The sequence below is a fragment of the Esox lucius genome, chromosome 10, assembly GCF_011004845.1.
Source record: "Esox lucius isolate fEsoLuc1 chromosome 10, fEsoLuc1.pri, whole genome shotgun sequence".
NCBI classification, from domain to species: Eukaryota; Metazoa; Chordata; class Actinopteri; order Esociformes; family Esocidae; genus Esox; species Esox lucius.
In genome coordinates this window covers 3,270,123-3,288,490 of record NC_047578.1, presented here as the reverse complement: position 1 = coordinate 3,288,490, position 18,368 = coordinate 3,270,123, and the positions used below count along the sequence as shown (strand labels likewise).

Below are 18,368 nucleotides of genomic sequence, written 5' to 3'. Positions count from 1 at the left end.
GAGGGACCATAGTAGTGCAGTGAGACCTGTCAACAGAGGGACCATAGTAGTGCAGTGAGACCTGTCAACAGAGGGACCATAGTAGTGCAGTGAGACCTGTCTACAGAGGGTTAACAGTCACAGTGTTCAGATAAACATTCATGTTAATGTGGCCAAGGAACCATGAACACATCTAGTTCACCTGCAGTGTCAGACCAGGCAGGGGGCAGGAACATTCTTTCTCTCCACCCCTCTCTCTCTGCTTCGCTTTCTTCGCTCTGCTTTTTCTTTCAATCTCCCTCGCTCTCTCTCTGTCACACCACCACTCTCGATAACCCACATTTTCCCGCGTCTGAGCACGGACAGCCTTCCGGCCCGTGAGCGTGCTAGCCACTCCTCAGGTGATGGGAATTCATGCATCCAGAACACAGATCCTGAGAAGTGTCCTTGTGGATCTTCAGGGCACAAGCGCTGACATTTGCATGTATTTGCACATGTACAGAGACAGAGCAATGGATACAGGTACAGCACGTCCACATTCAACACATTTTACATGAATCACACGTGGACGGACGCATGCTAAAATAAAGCCCTGAGCTGGTGCCAGGTGACAGTCTGAACATGGACAGCAGACAGCAGGGTCGTCTCTTCTGTTCTCCAGAACCTAAGCTGAGCGCTGCCTAATTATGTTGCTTGGCAACCGTTCTTGTAGACTCTTTTTCTCCCTGTCAGGTTTCAAATTTTTCAACATTTAACCCATCGTGACAATTTGTCTCCTCCAGTTACTGTGAAATGTATTTTTCCTGTTCACTAAGAGTGACGGCATGGAGTGAAGGACCACATCTATCAACAACTTCTTTGGGTGAAACACCACATCCTACACATCTCTGGTTGAAGGATCACATCTATTACTTCTCTGGTTGAAGGACCACATCCTTCACATCTCTGGTTGAAGGACCACATCTATTACATCTCTGGTTGAAGGACCACATCTATTACACCTCTGGATGAAGGACCAGCTCTATCAATCACAACTCTGGCTGCAGGAACACATCCTTCACATCTCTGGTTGAAGGACCACATCTATTACATCTCTGGTTGAAGCACCACATCTATTACATCTCTGGTTGAAGGACCACATCAATCACATCTATGGTTGAAGGACCACATCTATTACATCTCTGAGTGAAGTACCACATACATTACATCTCTGGTTGATGTGGTCCTTAAACCATCAATCTGGTTTAAGGACCACATCAATCTATCACAACTTTGGGTGAAGGACCACATCTATTACATCTCTGGTTGAAGGATCACATCTATTACATCTCTGGGTGAAGTACAACATATATAACAGCTCTGGTTGATGTGGTTCTTAAACCATCAATCTGGTTTAAGGACCACATCAATCAATCACAAATCTGGTTGAAGGACCACATCTACCAATCACAACTTTGGTTGAAGGACCACATAAATCAATCAGGGTTCCAAGCTACAAAATCTTGATCTTAGAATCATTATAGAGAAAGTATTTTTTGTAGATTTGTTTGAAGAACTACACAGGTTATTTATTTTCATGTCTGACATAACAAAGAATATTCCATAGTTATTATTATAGTGTTAATTGAAAGAATTACCTCTGGAACAGCTTGGGTTCCCTGAGAAGAATATTGAGAACCATGAGCTGAGTTAGTGAACTATAAGCTGTTCTCCTATCTGACTCTATTACGCAGTCACTTACTGCAGTCATACATTCTGCACAAATCATCACATTTCCCAAAGAACCTTGCGGAACCCCCATTCTGTAGTGTGCTGAATAACAGTAATTTTACTGATCTTCGCGGCTCGTGTCTAAACGTTTATCTTGTCAAAAAGATATTGCTTTGAAGACAAACCAATGCATGAAAAATGCTCCAAGAGGACTAACCACATAACAAGGGAATGCTCTCGCACAACACAAAGACATTTGTAATATGATGGCAGATTGCCAACAATGAAAACAAACCAGTTTATATTTATTTCTACATTTAAATCCCAATTAGCTCCTGTTGAAACAACATCTACACTTACTGGGATCAACAGAACACAATGAAGAACAAAACCCTGATAGATTGATAGACTAGAAAAATCCAGCACATTTGAAATTAAAAGAAAATTGTAAATATAAATTGTACAATCCCGTTTTCAAAAAAGTTGTAAACAAGTTGACACTATGTAAAATGAAAAGAAAAAATAATGCAATGATTTGCAAACAATTTAAACACTCCATTTAAAAGAAAATAGTACAAAGACAACATATCAGATATTGAAACTGATATATTTTATTGTTATTTGAAAAGTATATGCCCACTTTGAATATCATGCCTGCAACATGTTTCAAAAAAGCTGGGACAGATGCAACAAAAGACTGGAAAAATTGTGTACTGCTAAGAACAAAAACTGTTGGAACATCTCACAACTAATTAGGTTTATGGGCAACGGGTCAGTAACATGATAGGGTATAAAAAGAACATCCCAGATAGGATGAGTCTTTCAGAAGTAAAGATGGGGGGTGGTTCACCACTCTGTGATTGACTGCTCAGGCAAATAGTGCCACAATTTAAGAATAATGTTTCTCAATGTAAAATTGCAAATAGTTTGGTGATCTCATCATCTACAGTACATAATATCATTAAAAGATTTAGAGAATCCAGAGAAATCTCTGTCCGCAAGGGACAAGGCGCGAGAACCAATAGCGGATGGCCGTGATCTTCGGGCTTCAGACGTCACTACATTAAAAACAGACACGATTCTGTAGTAAAAGAGTCCACATTAAAAGAGTCCAGGTGCTAAACTGTCCTGCCTGCAGTCCAGACCTGTCACCATTGAAAACACTTGGCGCATTCTGAAATGAAAAATACAACAAAGGAGACCCAGAGCTGTTGAGCAGCTGAAATCCTATATCAAACAAGAACAGGAATACATGTCACTTTCAAAACTACAGCAATTGGTTTCCACAGTTCCCAAACACGTACAGAGTATTGTAAAAAGAAGAGGTGATGCAACACAGTTGTAAACATGTCCCTCTCCCAACTTTTGAAACATGTTGCTGGCATCAAATTCAAAATGGGCATGTATTTTTCCAAAAATAATAAAATGTATCAGTTTTTTTATATGTTGTCTTGGGCACCATTTTCTATGGGATATAGGGTTTAAATGATTTGCAAATCATTTAATTCTGTTTTTCTATACATTTAAACAGCATCCTTTTTTGGAAATGCAGTTGTAAAAAAAAAAACATCTATATATAAACACAATTTATATTCTAACAAAGTGACCATAACAACAGCGTACGAGTGTGCATGTGGGATTTTGAGCAGGTGTGTCTTCAGGTCACTTCACAGTCCTCTTTGTTTAAACAGGCTTTAAGGTCATTTATCTGTCCGTTTCAGTAACAGATATCCAACATACTGTCAATCTGCAGAACCGAGAAAAATGTGTCACCGGTCCTTCCAGCAAAGTTATCGCTTTTGGTGCCAATCTGAGGAGCGTCTCACAGCACAGAGTAAAAACCCTTACAGAATCACCAAATCCTAATGTTTTAACCCGGGTTTACATTGTTCCAGGTGACAACATTTGAGTTTTCCATGAAGTTGCCATACACATGACCCCATAATCGCCAAGCGAAAAACACTATTTAGAAAATTTTTTGAAAATAAATTATTGAAATAAGAAATGGAAATATGTCATGTACTAGTCATAAAATTAGAATATCATCAAAAAGTTGATTTATTTCAGTAATTCCATTCAAAAAGTGAAACTTGTATATCATATTCATTCATTACACACAGACTGATATATTTCAAATGTTTATTTCTTTTAATTGTGATGATTATAACTGACAACTAATGAAAATCCCAAATTCAGTATCTTCGAAAATTACAATATTACTTAAGACCAATACAAAAAAATTATTTTTAGAAATGTTGGCCTACTGAAAAGTATGAACATGAAAAGTATGAGCATGTACAGCACTCAATACTTAGCTGGGGCTCCTTTTGCCTGAATTACTGCAGCAGTGCGGTATAGCATGGAGTTGATCAGTCTGTGGCACTGCTCAGGTGTTATGAGAGCCCAGGTTGCTCTGATAGTGGCCTTCAGCTCTTCTGCATTGTTGGGTCTTGCGTATCGCATCTTCCTCTTCACAATACCCCATAGATTTTCTATAGGGTTAAGGTCAGGCGAGTTTGCTGGCCAATTAAGAACAGAGATACCATGGTCCTTAAACCAGGTACTGGTAGCTTTGGCACTGTGTGCAGGTGCCAAGTCCTGTTGGAAAATGAAATCTGCATCTCCATAAAGTTGGTCAGCAGCAGGAAGCATGAAGTGCTCTAAAACTTCCTGGTAGACGGCTGCGTTGACCTGGGACCCCAGAAAACACAGTGGAACAACACCAGCAGATGACATGTTACCCCAAACCATCACTGACTGTGAAACTTTACACTGGACTTCCAGCAATGTGGATTCTGTGCCTCTTCTCTCTTCCTCCAGACTCTGGGACCTTGATTTCCAAAGGAAATGCAAAATGTACTTTTATCAGAGGACATAACTCAGCAGCAGTCCAGTCCGAGACACCCAGACGAGACGCTTCTGACGCTGTCTTGTTTAAGAGTGGCTTGACACAAGGAATGCGACAGCTGAACCCATGTCTTGTATATGTCTGTGCGTGGTGGTTCTTGAAGCACTGACTCCAGCTGCAGTCCACTCTTTGTGAATCTCCTCCACATTTTTGAATGTTTTTTTTTCACAATCCTCTCCAGGGTGCGGTTATCCCTATTGCTTGTACAGTTTTTTCTACCACATCTTTTCCTTCCCTTCGCCTCTCTATTAATGTGCTTGGACACATCTCTGTGAACAGCCAGCCTCTTTAGCAATGACCTTTTGTGTCTTGCCCTCCTTGTGCAAGGTGTCAATGGTTGTCTTTTGGACAGCTGTCAAGTCAGCAGTCTTCCCCATGATTGTGTAGCCTACAGAACTAGACTGAGAGACCATTTAAAGGCCTTTGCAGGTGTTTTGGGTTAATAAGCTGATTAGAGTGTGGCACCAGGTGTCTTCAATATTGAACCTTTTCACAATATTCTAATTTTCTGAGATACTGAATTTGGGGTTTTCATTAGTTGTCAGTTATAATCATCAAAATTAAAAGAAATAAACACTTGAAATATATCAGTCTGTGTGTAATGAATGTATACATTATACAAGTTTCACTTTTTGAATGGAATTACTGAAATAAATCAACTTTTTGATGATATTCAAATTTTATGACCAGCACCTGTATAGTGAGCTCAGGTATCCATACACGGCCCATAAGACTTCCTCACTGGTCTAAGTCTAATATCTAATATAAGTGTAATATAAGAGATAAGTCTAATATCTAATATAAGAGATAAGTCTAATAAGTCTAATATAAACTCCCAGATGTCCACAGTATCTTACAGAGCCATGAACAAATGGAACGCTCTTACATCCTCAACTACTCAAATGACACAATGACCTTTAAAAGACTGATAAAACAATATCACACAGCATGAAGAGGACGGTGAATAAATAAACACACAGACTAAACACATGCACACAGACCACAATAAAATCCATATCCATTGTATTTTGTGGCACTGTCAAATCTTCAATTTGTGAGACTATTTGTGTCTGTACGCGTCAATGTTTTATCTCACGGCTCTTTCTGAACCAGGAAGTCACGCGAGCCGAGACTTGTGAGACCACACTGACAAACTCAGTTAGGTTTGCAGACACCTGAGAGAAATCCGCTGGATGTTGTCATGGCCAACTGCCTGGGCGATGCTGGGCGATTTTCATTGCCCGTTGAATTTCATGCCCACTTGTCAGCTAGTAACACAGTAAAGGCTCAAACCAAAACTGTGGTGGTCAGCTTGCTGTGCCATCTGGGAAGCCCAAAATAGTGTTTTCAAACTTTGTTCCTCCCAGTTCCTGAATAAATGTTTTAAATATAAATAATTTTCAAAACATTTCAGAATAATGTGGTTTGATACTTCACAAAAGTAGAATTTTTTTTTATCTTTCAGTTGGCAGCTCAGTTCTGGCATTTCAAATCCTATTGTTCTAAAAGTGAAACCCACCAACACATTACCTCATAACACTTTAACCATTAACACATTACCACATTATCCATTAACATATTACCACTTCACCCAGTACCACATTACCAATTCACCCAGTAACACATTACCACACTGCCCAGTAACACATTACCATATTATTACATTGCCCAGTAACACATTACCACATTGCCCAGTAACACATTACCACATTACTCAGTAACACATTAACACTTCACCCAGTAACACATTACCACTCCACCCAGTAACACATTACCTCTTTGCCCAGTAACACATTACCACTTCACCCAGTAACACATTACCATATTGCCTAGTACCACATTACCACTTCACCAGTAACCCATTACCCAGTAACACATTACCTCGTTACCCAGTAACACATTACCACTTGACCCAGTAACACATTACCACATTACCTAGTGACCTATTACTCAGTAGCACATGACCCAGTACCACATGACTTAGAAAAACATGACCACATTAGCCAATAACACATGGAACACATTTACTCAGTAAACTGTTTCTACATTACCCACTCTAACACATTACCAAATCCACCAGGACGCATCTACCATCTTGAGCAAACCCTCAGTTCACACCACTGCCAGGCGCGGCTCCTTCAGAGGGGGAGGAGTTCGGATTGCCCCACCCCTTCAGACTATCTCCTCCCCAGATGTCCATTATGAGCCTGAGAGGTCATGGTGGACCTCAGCCACAGATCCATCATTCATCTGGTAGACAGAGATGGTTCAGGACAGAGAGGTTGAAAGAAAAAAGAAACACTTCAACCCCCAAGCAATCAAACTGTTAAATAAACGACCTGTCAATCCAGCACTCTACCTTAGACTTCTTCAGCCGGCCCACACACACATCCACACACACACACACACACACATCCACCCACACACACACACATCCACCCACACACACATCCACCCACACACATATACACGCATGCATTCACACACACACATCCACCCACACATTCACCCACACACACATACACATTCACACACCCACACCCACATACATTTTCACACACACATTCACCCACACACACATTTACACCCCCACACACACGTTCACACACCCACACACACATCCACACACATTCACACACACAAAAACATTCCCCTCGCATGCACACGTTCAGTCGATGCTGCCGTCCGATGTTCATTGGTCACTGGTCACTTTCCATTTATTTATATCCTGTTCATTTCCTGTTCATTTCTATCCTGATTATTTATATTCTGTCCTGTGTATTTATATGCTGTTCATTTATATCCTGTTTATTTATACATTGGGGAGAAGAAGTATTTGATACACTGCCGATTTTGCAGGTTTTCCCACTTACAAAGCATGTAGACGTCTGTACTTTTTATCATAGGTACTCTTCAACTGTGAGTGACGGAATCTAAAACAAAAATCCAGAAAATCCCACTGTATGCCCCTCTGTATGCCGTTCATTTATATGCTGTTCATTTATATTCTGTTAATTTATATCCTGTTTATTTATATCCTGTTTATTTATATTCTGTTTATTTATATTCTGAGTACCAGATTTTGGTATTCTCCACGGTGGTACTGGGATTGATATGTGGATTGTATATGTACTAGAGAACAAGAGAGAAAGAAAGAAAGAAAAAGAGAGGAAATAAATATTGTTTTTTCATTTTAAACTTGTGTGTTGTTTACTTTTTGTTTTTACATTTGTTATTTGTCATAGCTTTTCATTTTCCACTTTCTTCAGCAATGTAAACATATCTTTCCCATGCCAATAAATAATTTAAATTGGATTGAATTGAGAAAGAAAATAAAGTTGACTGCAGACACACACACACAAACACAAACTCACGAACCCACAAACACACACACTCACATGCACGCAAACACACACACACAACCTTGCTAGTATACTGAAATGCGGGTGAATAGCTCTACTTGACCCTTGCCTTAATTCCTCTCCTCACTCTCAAATTCCACTCCACGTCCTGTGAGGGGTGACATTTCAAGGACTGTTTCTCGTCATGTCTCGCATGTCTGCGCCTTACTACAATGTGTTAGATAAGTTGCATAATTTCTTTATTACTTTCGATATATACTTTTGATATTGAAAAGATGAGACACCTCGTGGAGTTTGGTTTTCTGAAGACAGAGCCTTGACACAAGGGAAAGGGGGACAAAAGAGGGGGAGAGCAAGGAAGGGGGGGAGCAAGGAAGGGAGTGCAAGAAAGAGAGGGGAAATGGAGCAAGCGAGTAAGAAAGTGGAGTGGGGGGGTTGATTCCTTCCCTACAGCCAAAAACAAGGACGTCAGAAAGGGTGTGTAATGTCTACTTAAACTTTCCTAATATTTCATTTTTGTTTTCATTTTTGCTATTTTTATGTAGCTTTTTTTTTAAAACTTGCTTTGGAAATGTAAACCCATTTTCCCATGCCATCTCTTAACTTGAGATTGAATCAAGAGTGGGAGAGAAAGATGGACATGGGAACAAATGACAGAGAGATAGATGAGGGAGAAAGATGAGGGAGATGGGAGGGAGATAGATGAGGGAGATGGGAGGGACCATGGAGGGAGATGGGAGGGAGATAGATGAGGGAGATGGGAGGGAGATAGATGAGGGAGAAAGATGAGGGAGATGGGAGGGAGATAGGAGGGAGATAGATGAGGGAGATAGATGAGGGAGATGGGAGGGAGATGGGTGGGAGATGGGTGGGAGGTGGGTGGGAGATGGGAGGAGCAGAGAGAGAGATAGAGAGGGAGCAAGCCAGAGTAGAGAGATGGTGATTGCCTGACGACCCTCCAGCTACACTGACGTTTGTTACATATCTCAGTCTTGGAATACTTCCCTTTGGAGTTGTGACATCAAAAGTAATGTTCTGTAAAACAACGCAGCCAGTAATCATTGTGATCATCGATAACCAATCAGAGAATCAAAGCCAATGAACGATATTGTGAAGGTAGCTTAACCCACGTATGTTCTGGCTCTGGTCCAACCCATCGGTTCCTGGACAAATCAGATGGAATCCATGGTAGTGAACTGATTAAACAAATATTCACTAAACGTTGATGAATTAACCTTTGGGCCAGTTAGAGGCAGGGGAAAGTATGCCAAGACAAAATGATTGTAAGGACCCTGAATTATTTGTATTTTTCTTGAGTTTTGTTTGACAGACAGAACTTACTTTTAGGCAGGAAAGAAGAGGAATGAATACAGCATAGTACATTAACTATTTATAATTTATTTACATGGTTCACCAGCAGAGATAGATCTGGACAGATCATGGTACCTTGTTTTGACCTTAATATAAGCAACACCTGGTTCTCAGCCGTCTGACAGATTGCCGAAGTCTGTTGGCCTGGCGCTGGGTGGCAAAGTGAGCAGCCTGTGGCTCTGTCCCTGATCAAGACGGTTAATGCTAATTGCTCCCAAGCCACCAAATGTGGCAGACCAAGGTGTTGGTTTGAAAGGGGAAGTCAAATATCAATTGGATTTTGTGTTCAGTTGATGACTTGGTTAAGCTTTTCCCGATTTTTAAATGAGCTTGGGAGAAAACCAAGGGTTGGTTCTCAGCATCTTTAACTCTGAATAACTCCACATCTTCTCTTAAGAGAAAACTGAGGGTTGGATAAATCTTTTTCTCCAGATTGTTTACACGGGGCAGGTTCATTTACCAGAGTAATTAAAATGGAGGAGACGCATTCCAGAGCCAATTCTGCCCAGTCTCGCTGAGTCTGTGTGTCTCTCAATCTGTCTGACTCTCAGTCTTTCTGTCTCCCTCTCAGTCTGTCTGTCTCTCTATCAGTCTGTGTGTGTGTCTCAGTCTCTGTCCCTCATTCTGTCTGACACCCTCTCAGCATGTCTGTCTCTCAGTCTGTCCCCATTAGCTCTTGTCAAAGCAGCATCCACTCTTCCAGGGGGTCCACGGAAAACATAACATAAAACAAAAACACTGGTAACATGGATCGACTGGAACAGTCGCAAAAATATAAAATATTACAATACAATGAAAACCATTGTCCGTAGATGGGAGTGTTAGTGTGGGTAAACGTGTTTTCGTTGGTTCACAGTCCTCTCTGTGCCACGTGATATGGTTTTATCAGTCATTTAAAGGTCATGCTGATGTTCCAGTCACTGAGGACAGACGGGAGTTCCAAACATTCACTGCTCTATAAAACACTGCAGTCAGAATATGTAAATACAATTTGGTACTCTATCTACACTTGCAATCAGGTGTCACACTCACCAAGCTAAGCAGTAAGCTGAAAGCATGGACATCCAGACCCCTTCCCTGCCAAAATATTATCTACTGCATTAGTCTACAGGTTGGTTATTCTCGTGACCTGAAGTTGGATCTCAGCAGAACAACAAGTGACTTTAGTGGCACAGATTCAAACCAATCCCAGGAATATCGCAAATGAGTAAAAAGTGCAGGTCGGGTCGCTTCCCAAATGGCATCAGTCATAGGCTCTGGTTGGGCGCTACCGCATGGCCAAAATAGGGCACCATTTGGGGTGTGACCGAACTCCGCTTGAGCCCATTAAACAGGAGCTTTAGAGAACCACCAGCAGAAACTGGACATTCCCTTGATCCCAACAGGGGGAAAGCCAGCCAGTTTTATATCTGGTCTCTACACTAACAACCATCCCTAGGGCCTTATAACTAAGCTACTGACACATCTTAAGAGGACTTGAGAGGCTTAAGCTGTGTAAACACTATCTGTCTCGCCAGAAAAGATGAATTGAATGCAAGGAGTTCCATTAGTATTGGATGCGGAAATCCTCCAAACCACTCGGAGGAATATTCTGCCGGTCCAGATGTAAGGGATGGAGATAGCGGTGTCATTCAGCTTCTAGCCGCGTTCAGGCAACAGTGATTTTGAAACACATATCTGCTCCTGTTCCCTGCAGGGGAGGAAAGGTGTGTCGGGGGGGAGGGGGGGTTGTCTGTGCACGCGCCTGTGTGATGGTTTGCTATCGTGGTTGTAGCCTCTTGTGAAGAGCAAAAAAAAATAAAAAATCTTCCTGAAGCCAAGGCTCGTGGCCCAAATGACACCCTATTCCCTAAATCGTGCACTTGTGTCAAACAAGTTCGTGACAAAGGGAAGAGGGTGCCGTTTGGAATGTTTCTGAGCTGCGCTTCGTGTCCCGCTAAGAGATGAATACCCCCATTTGCAATCTGGGCCAAACATTCGCATGGTAATCAAGGCTCATTGTGCAGAGAGGCACAGGATGTCGAGGGGAACAGCCAGTCAGTGTGTCTCACCTCATAACGCTAAATCACAATGACTGAAGCCAGCCGTCCTGAACGCATCCTGTTTTGAAACGCTCAACGCTGCGTTCGGAATTATGCTGAAAAATTGAACTAACAACGCTGTGTAAAAACAATCCCTGCGAGGCAGGCAAACACAAGCTAACGGGGGTTGAATTATTCCCCATAGCAACCGGTAATGAACCTGACTTGGTGTGTGTGTTTGGGACAGAGTAGGCATAGGTGAGCGGAGCGGAGTGGGAGCGCAGCGGGCCCAATTTGAGTGGCGCGTGGATTGATATTTAAGCAGGCCAAATGCTGTCGCTCAATATCGCTCGGGTACTTCAACGTGGTCAGGGCTGCTCCGCTCCGCATGCTTTTGGAGGACACTTGTGTGCTGCTAAGCTCTATGATTAAGATGATATTGAGATTGCCACTTCCATAAAGAAACTAATGAGACAAAGAGGAGTAATGAAAGGTGACTTACTTAGATTAGGGGACCCACAAAATGTTTATAATCAGGTTTCTTTTGGCGGGAATTTAACGTAGGCTGTTATTGGGATAGTAATTAGTTAATTTGTAGAGAACGATAATCCCGGGCGAACAACCGGAGAAAAGCCCGTAATACACCCGCAGCTTGGGTGTGGCGGGAGGAAGAGAGAAGCTCAAATCACACTCTTCAATAGGGAGACCAGACGGCCCCTTTTTCCGGGGACAGTCCCCGTTTTTTGTGGCATGTCCCAGGAAATGTTCCCGTTTTTAACTGTGCGTTAAAGAGACCGCAAAGTGAAATTACATTTTACGTGGCAAAAAAGACCGGGCAGCAGAGCCAACTGATTTACGTCTCAATCGCGCTGAGCTTGTTTTTGGCCAACAGAGGGAGCTGCTCGTTATAGGAACTTCATTCACTTTTCTACTTGCTCACGCTAGTTTTAAAGAAAACTGCTGTGGGAAACTCAGCCAGAAGCTAGCATGTGTCAAGTGAATCCACAACATCACCACAATCGTCTTTGTCGAGACAGGTTTCAATCGTTTTAAATACTAGCTAGTGATGTTACAATGTCACAATTCATTTGTAAATAGATTAAAAGGTTTTAAATAGGTTATTCTAGCTAACGTTAGCTATGTAGGACAGGGGTGTCCAAACAGTTCCACGGAGGGCCGAGTATCTGCAGATTTTCACTCTCACCTTGTACTTGATTGACTAATTTTGTTACTAATTGTTTAGTTTCTCACCTGGTTGTTTAGGTGTGAACTGGGACCAATTTGTAGGAAAAACCCGCAGACACTCGGCCGTCCGTGGAATGTTCTTCATGGATAATATTAGCATCATATTTTCTGTTATAGAGTGGAGAGGAAGGAAAGGAGGAAAACTAGACAGGAAGAAGATTGAAGGACATTGAGGAGGAAAGGTATAGATATGATTACAGAGCCTTCCAGTTTATTATTACAAACTATGTTTTTGAGATCTAATAAAAAAATTAAGCAAGCAATGGGAATCTGTTAACCAAAGTACTTTATCTAATAGTGTACTATTTATTATTAAAAACAGGAGAGGGGGTAGAAGAGAGTGAGAAGGAGAAATTGAGGGAGTAAAAAGAGTGAAGCGAGGAGGCTGTAAAAGATGAGGTGGAAAGGTAAAGAGAAGGAAAGGAAGAACGAAGAAAGATGAGTGAACAAAAGAGGAGAACGATTGTTGTAGAAGAAAGTCTGTTGGCTTTGTTTAAAAATGTTGCTCATGTTCTCTTCTGCTGTTATTCTGCCCAGACTAAATACAAGAAACCGCAATTGTCCCCCGTTTTTTATTCCATAGATAATAACATCAGATACTTTAATGATATATTGACCATTTTCATTTCAGACATCTGGTCACCTTACTCTACAAGCCCTGGGAATATGCAGAAAGAATCGGGATACCGACAGGCACGATTCTTTCTGCAGTGTAGGTAATAAAGAAAACATTCTCTACCATGTCTTGGAAGATACTATCACTGCGATTGACTTAGAAGCTCTTGATTTATACATGCAGATGGCCTACTATGAAGACAAACCGTTTGGCTTTGTTGTCTAGGTCATTTAAAAATATATACATTCTAAACACGTGTGTTTAGTTTTTATACAGCGTAGACACATGGTGTTCTTTAAATTATTATAACTTTTTCTTTTTCTGGCAGCCTTGGGGATGTAGCAAATGATTTACTTTTTCATTATAAGCTAGGTAGGCTTATATAGTTTGAATAATAAGCTAATAATAAACATTTTATTCAAAATTCATAGCCTATGACATTAAGTTTATTTTGAAAGATTAAGCTCTTATACAGTCAAATGTTCATGTTTATTGGCCATAGGCTTCATTCAAATCAGACATGGCTGTTTCAATAGGCCTATTTAAAAATAAAATGGTCAACTTACATAGTGAAAAAATTTAGCCGTCCTTTTTAATTATGACTTTAAACAGAAAATGAATGGGGCAAATTTGGAGCCAGTTTCTTTTTCATGTGAGCGAGAGCTGTTTTCAGTGGAGCGCTCAAGAAAGGCGTGTCGCGGGGCCTGACTACCCACACTGAGAGTGAGGAGCGGAGTATCCTGCCGTTCAACTCCACTCACATACTCTGGTTTGGGACTGTCCATAATAACTGCGCCTCCACATCATCAGTGACCTCCCCCAGAGGCTATGCGGGGCCTCCCAAATTGCACCCCTATTTCCGATGCAGTGCACAGCTTTATCACCTGGGTGATTGGCAGCGAGTAGTGGATACCGAGACTTCACTGGTCTAATTGGAAATCAAGCTAATCGTATGTTCTGCCTGCCATCCCCATTAACACCGTTATTAGCCATTTAGTTCCAGTAACAGCCAGTCAAGCAAGTCTGCTCCATGCGTCATCGCATCCTCTGTTTTCCCGACTCACTTGAAGGCGCCGAACTGGCCCTCATATACCATATAGTGCTATTTTAATGTATGTTAATTTAGCTATTATTTAACAAGGGGAGACAAATTGAGACGTATTTGTCATTCATGCTGCGGAACAACAATCACAGAAATCTTCACAACTCAAATTGTTCGCCCATATCCCTAAACAGACACAGGGACACGAACTGGATGCATCAGGCGCTTGACACGAAAAGGCAGACCTGGAAAAATCTGTGGTTACCAAGGTGATAAGCAGCCTAAACCCTTTATAGTGTCCTGTTCCTGACCAGCGGTCCACACAGAATAGCGTGCCATTTGGGATACAGCCCATCGTCAATGGCGCTTGGGCCTAAATAACAAAACACTGTCCTCACAACCTCAGTCACCGGCTGCATCCCAACTATCTCTCAATCACCCTGAGTCACCGGCTGCATCCCAACTATCTCTCAATCACCCTGAGTCACCGGCTGCATCCCAACTATCTCTCAATCACCCTGAGTCACCGGCTGCATCCCAACTATCTCTCAATCACCCTGGGTCACCGGCTGCATCCCAACTATCTCTCAATCACCCTGAGTCACCGGCTGCATGCCAACTATCTCTCAATCACCCTGAGTCACCGGCTGCATCCCAACTATCTCTCAATCACCCTGAGTCACCGGCTGCATCCCAACTATCTCTCAATCACCCTGAGTCACCGGCTGCATCCCAACTATCTCTCAATCACCCTGAGTCACCGGCTGCATCCCAACTATCTCTCAATCACCCTGGGTCACCGGCTGCATCCCAACTATCTCTCAATCACCCTGAGTCACCGGCTGCATCCCAACTATCTCTCAATCACCCTGGGTCACCGGCTGCATCCCAACTATCTCTCAATCACCCTGAGTCACCGGCTGCATGCCAACTATCTCTCAATCACCCTGAGTCACCGGCTGCATGCCAACTATCTCTCAATCACCCTGAGTCACCGGCTGCATCCCAACTATCTCTCAATCACCCTGAGTCACCGGCTGCATCCCAACTATCTCTCAATCACCCTGAGTCACCGGCTGCATCCCAACTATCTCTCAATCACCCTGGGTCACCGGCTGCATCCCAACTATCTCTCAATCACCCTGAGTCACCGGCTGCATCCCAACTATCTCTCAATCACCCTGAGTCACCGGCTGCATCCCAACTATCTCTCAATCACCCTGGGTCACCGGCTGCATCCCAACTATCTCTCAATCACCCTGAGTCACCGGCTGCATCCCAACTATCTCTCAATCACCCTGAGTCACCGGCTGCATCCCAACTATCTCTCAATCACCCTGAGTCACCGGCTGCATCCCAACTATCTCTCAATCACCCTGAGTCACCGGCTGCATCCCAACTATCTCTCAATCACCCTGAGTCACCGGCTGCATCCCAACTATCTCTCAATCACCCTGGGTCACCGGCTGCATCCCAACTATCTCTCAATCACCCTGAGTCACCGGCTGCATCCCAACTATCTCTCAATCACCCTGGGTCACCGGCTGCATCCCAACTACCTCTAACATTAGCTTAGCTACTCGTCCATTCACCAATGCATTCCCTAACTCATCCACATACTTTAATGTATGTGTTTGTCCACAAACCAGCTCACCCAGGTTGGTTCGAAATGGGCCAGTAACCAAAACATTGCTGGTTCAAATCCCTAATCCAAGAAGGTGGACATGTGTTTTGGATCTGCCCTTGAGCAGGGCACAACCATAATTGCCCCCTGATTGTCATAAATAATGCATTATCCCTGGCATTCTGAGGGCATCTCGGGGGAGGCGGGGTACATGCAAACAAAACAAATCATTTAAATGAAACACTCGAAATGTTACACTTAAGAAATTTTTGACTATTTGATATTTCCAATTACTGAACCTTCATCAATAAAGCTATGGGAGTTAACCCCTATGCATAAAGCTCGGAGAGGAAACCATTCAACCACGAAGGTCTGAGAGGAAACCATTCATCCAATAAGCTGTGAGTTAACCCTTTGCACATAAAGCTCCAAGAGGTAACCCTTCATCTACAGAGCTCTGAGAGGTAACTCTTTAATCTGGAATCTATTTATGCGTTGCACATTTTGTCAAAATATTGTTTTGACATTAATTCTAGGACTAATGTATGTCTAACTGCGTTATCTACTCAATGCCTCCTGGAAGGGCACTTACGAAGTATTGGTCTAAAGCAGTGTTTCTCAACCCTGCTCCTGGACACCCCCCCGCCATGCATGTTTTAGGTTTCTCCCTGCCCTAACATATCTGATGTAGCTCATGAAGGACTTGATAATGAGCTGGTCATTTTAATCAGTTGTGACGAAGCAGGGAGAGGTCAAAAACATGCAGGGCAGGGGGGCGCTCAGGAGCAGGGTTGAGAAACACTGGTCTAAAGTGTATTACTGAAAACTCAAATATACAATGCTGTTTCTAAAGAAGGGTAACAAGAGGGAAAACATTTTGTCACAAATTGGATGTCACCAGATGGACTGTAAAATGTAGTTAGCTTCTAGCTACAATAGAGGGGAGTTCACTTGATTTGAGCTAGCTAAAATATTTTGAATGATTATTATCGCTAATGATAATATCTGTCTTGAGTAAATTTGACAACATAATAATTATAATGATGGTGGCAAAGTTGTTATTAAACATTGGCCTGCTTATATTTGCATAAAGTCAATAGCTCCTGTGAAGTCGTTAGCTCCTATTCTATAGAAGGTTGATAAACGGCAAGAAAATGTTTACAGTAGTGTCAATACTATAGGAGTCTCCACACAAGCACGGCATGGTGTTGCCAGCACAAGGCTCTAGATATCCCTCCGAGAGCTGGACCAGATGCTTTTGGCCTGTTTGGTTCGAGGCATTTGTCTCCCGAGCTATAGAACACATCTAAGTTCAAAGGTTAATGGAGCACAACAATTGTTTTGAAACTTTTTCCTTTTCATAACTCAGACTTTTATCACATGCTTCGTTTACAATGAGTTTAAACTAACAGAGAACGACAGCCCAGATCGAAACAGGACATAGGGATTGGATTGGGACACAGGCTGATGTGCAGCCTGGAAATACTGTAAGTACCTGTCAGTCAAATCCAATCAAATATACTGTACCCTCACAATTTATTCCAAGTCACCAGTGCTATACTGCCCATTTTTCTAATCTTCTTAGACCTTTAAGGCAAAAGAGTTCAGCCTCTTTGGAAGAAGCACATTTTCTAATTTATTTGCAAATACACACCAAATACACAGCAAATGCAGAGCCCATTCAAATTAATGTGAAAGATTGCACACACACAAATTCTCACAGAGCCACTCTCCACTCAATCAGGTGCATGAAAAGGGTAGAAAATTATAATGAACATGAATAAATTCAGCGGATTCTTAGAATTTCACCGCTTTGACCATCTGCGCGGATAGCAAATGAGGTGAGCAAGAGGGGGAGGAGAGATAGGGAGTGGGCAAGAGAGGGAGGAGAGATGGGGAGGGGGCAAGGGAGAAGCAGATTAGAAGAAATATGACCAAAAGTGACAGTGAGAATTACAGAGAGGGATAAAATGAGGAGAGAAATGGAAGGCCAAGTCAGTATATATGGTCAGTGACAGCCAATGAATGTCCAGCAGCAGATGGTTGTCGAGGGGAAACAGACAGATTGACGGTCAGGTAATGACTGATCAAATCTCTGCGATGGTTGTCGAGGGGAAACAGACAGGTAGACAGTCAGGTAAAGACCAATCATATCTCTGCGATGGTTGTCGAGGGGAAACAGACAGGTAGACAGTCAGGTAATGACTGATCAAATCTCTGCGTGTTTCATGTCCAGTTCAGACACTAATCCTTGGTCTGCATCTCAGATGGCACCCTATTCCATTCACAGCACACCACTTTGGGTCAGGGCCCTTGTTAGAAGTAGAGCACTGCATGGGGTGGAATTTGGGATACACACCCCGGAGCCAGACTGGAAGGCTGGTTACCTGGCAGCAGACACTTCCATTTGTCAATCAGTAACTGTAGTGGGTTTGCATTAAGGGGGGATCACTCTCTGGCTGGCCCACCGATCAGGAGGGATGTGCGTGT

General features: G+C 42.5%; 1 protein-coding gene across 3 annotated transcripts in view; it reads right to left on the bottom strand.

The window, feature by feature from the left end:
* Window positions 1–18,368, bottom strand: part of gabbr1b (gamma-aminobutyric acid (GABA) B receptor, 1b) — a 115,787-nt gene that overhangs the window by 91,473 nt on the left and 5,946 nt on the right. The window lies entirely within an intron of this gene.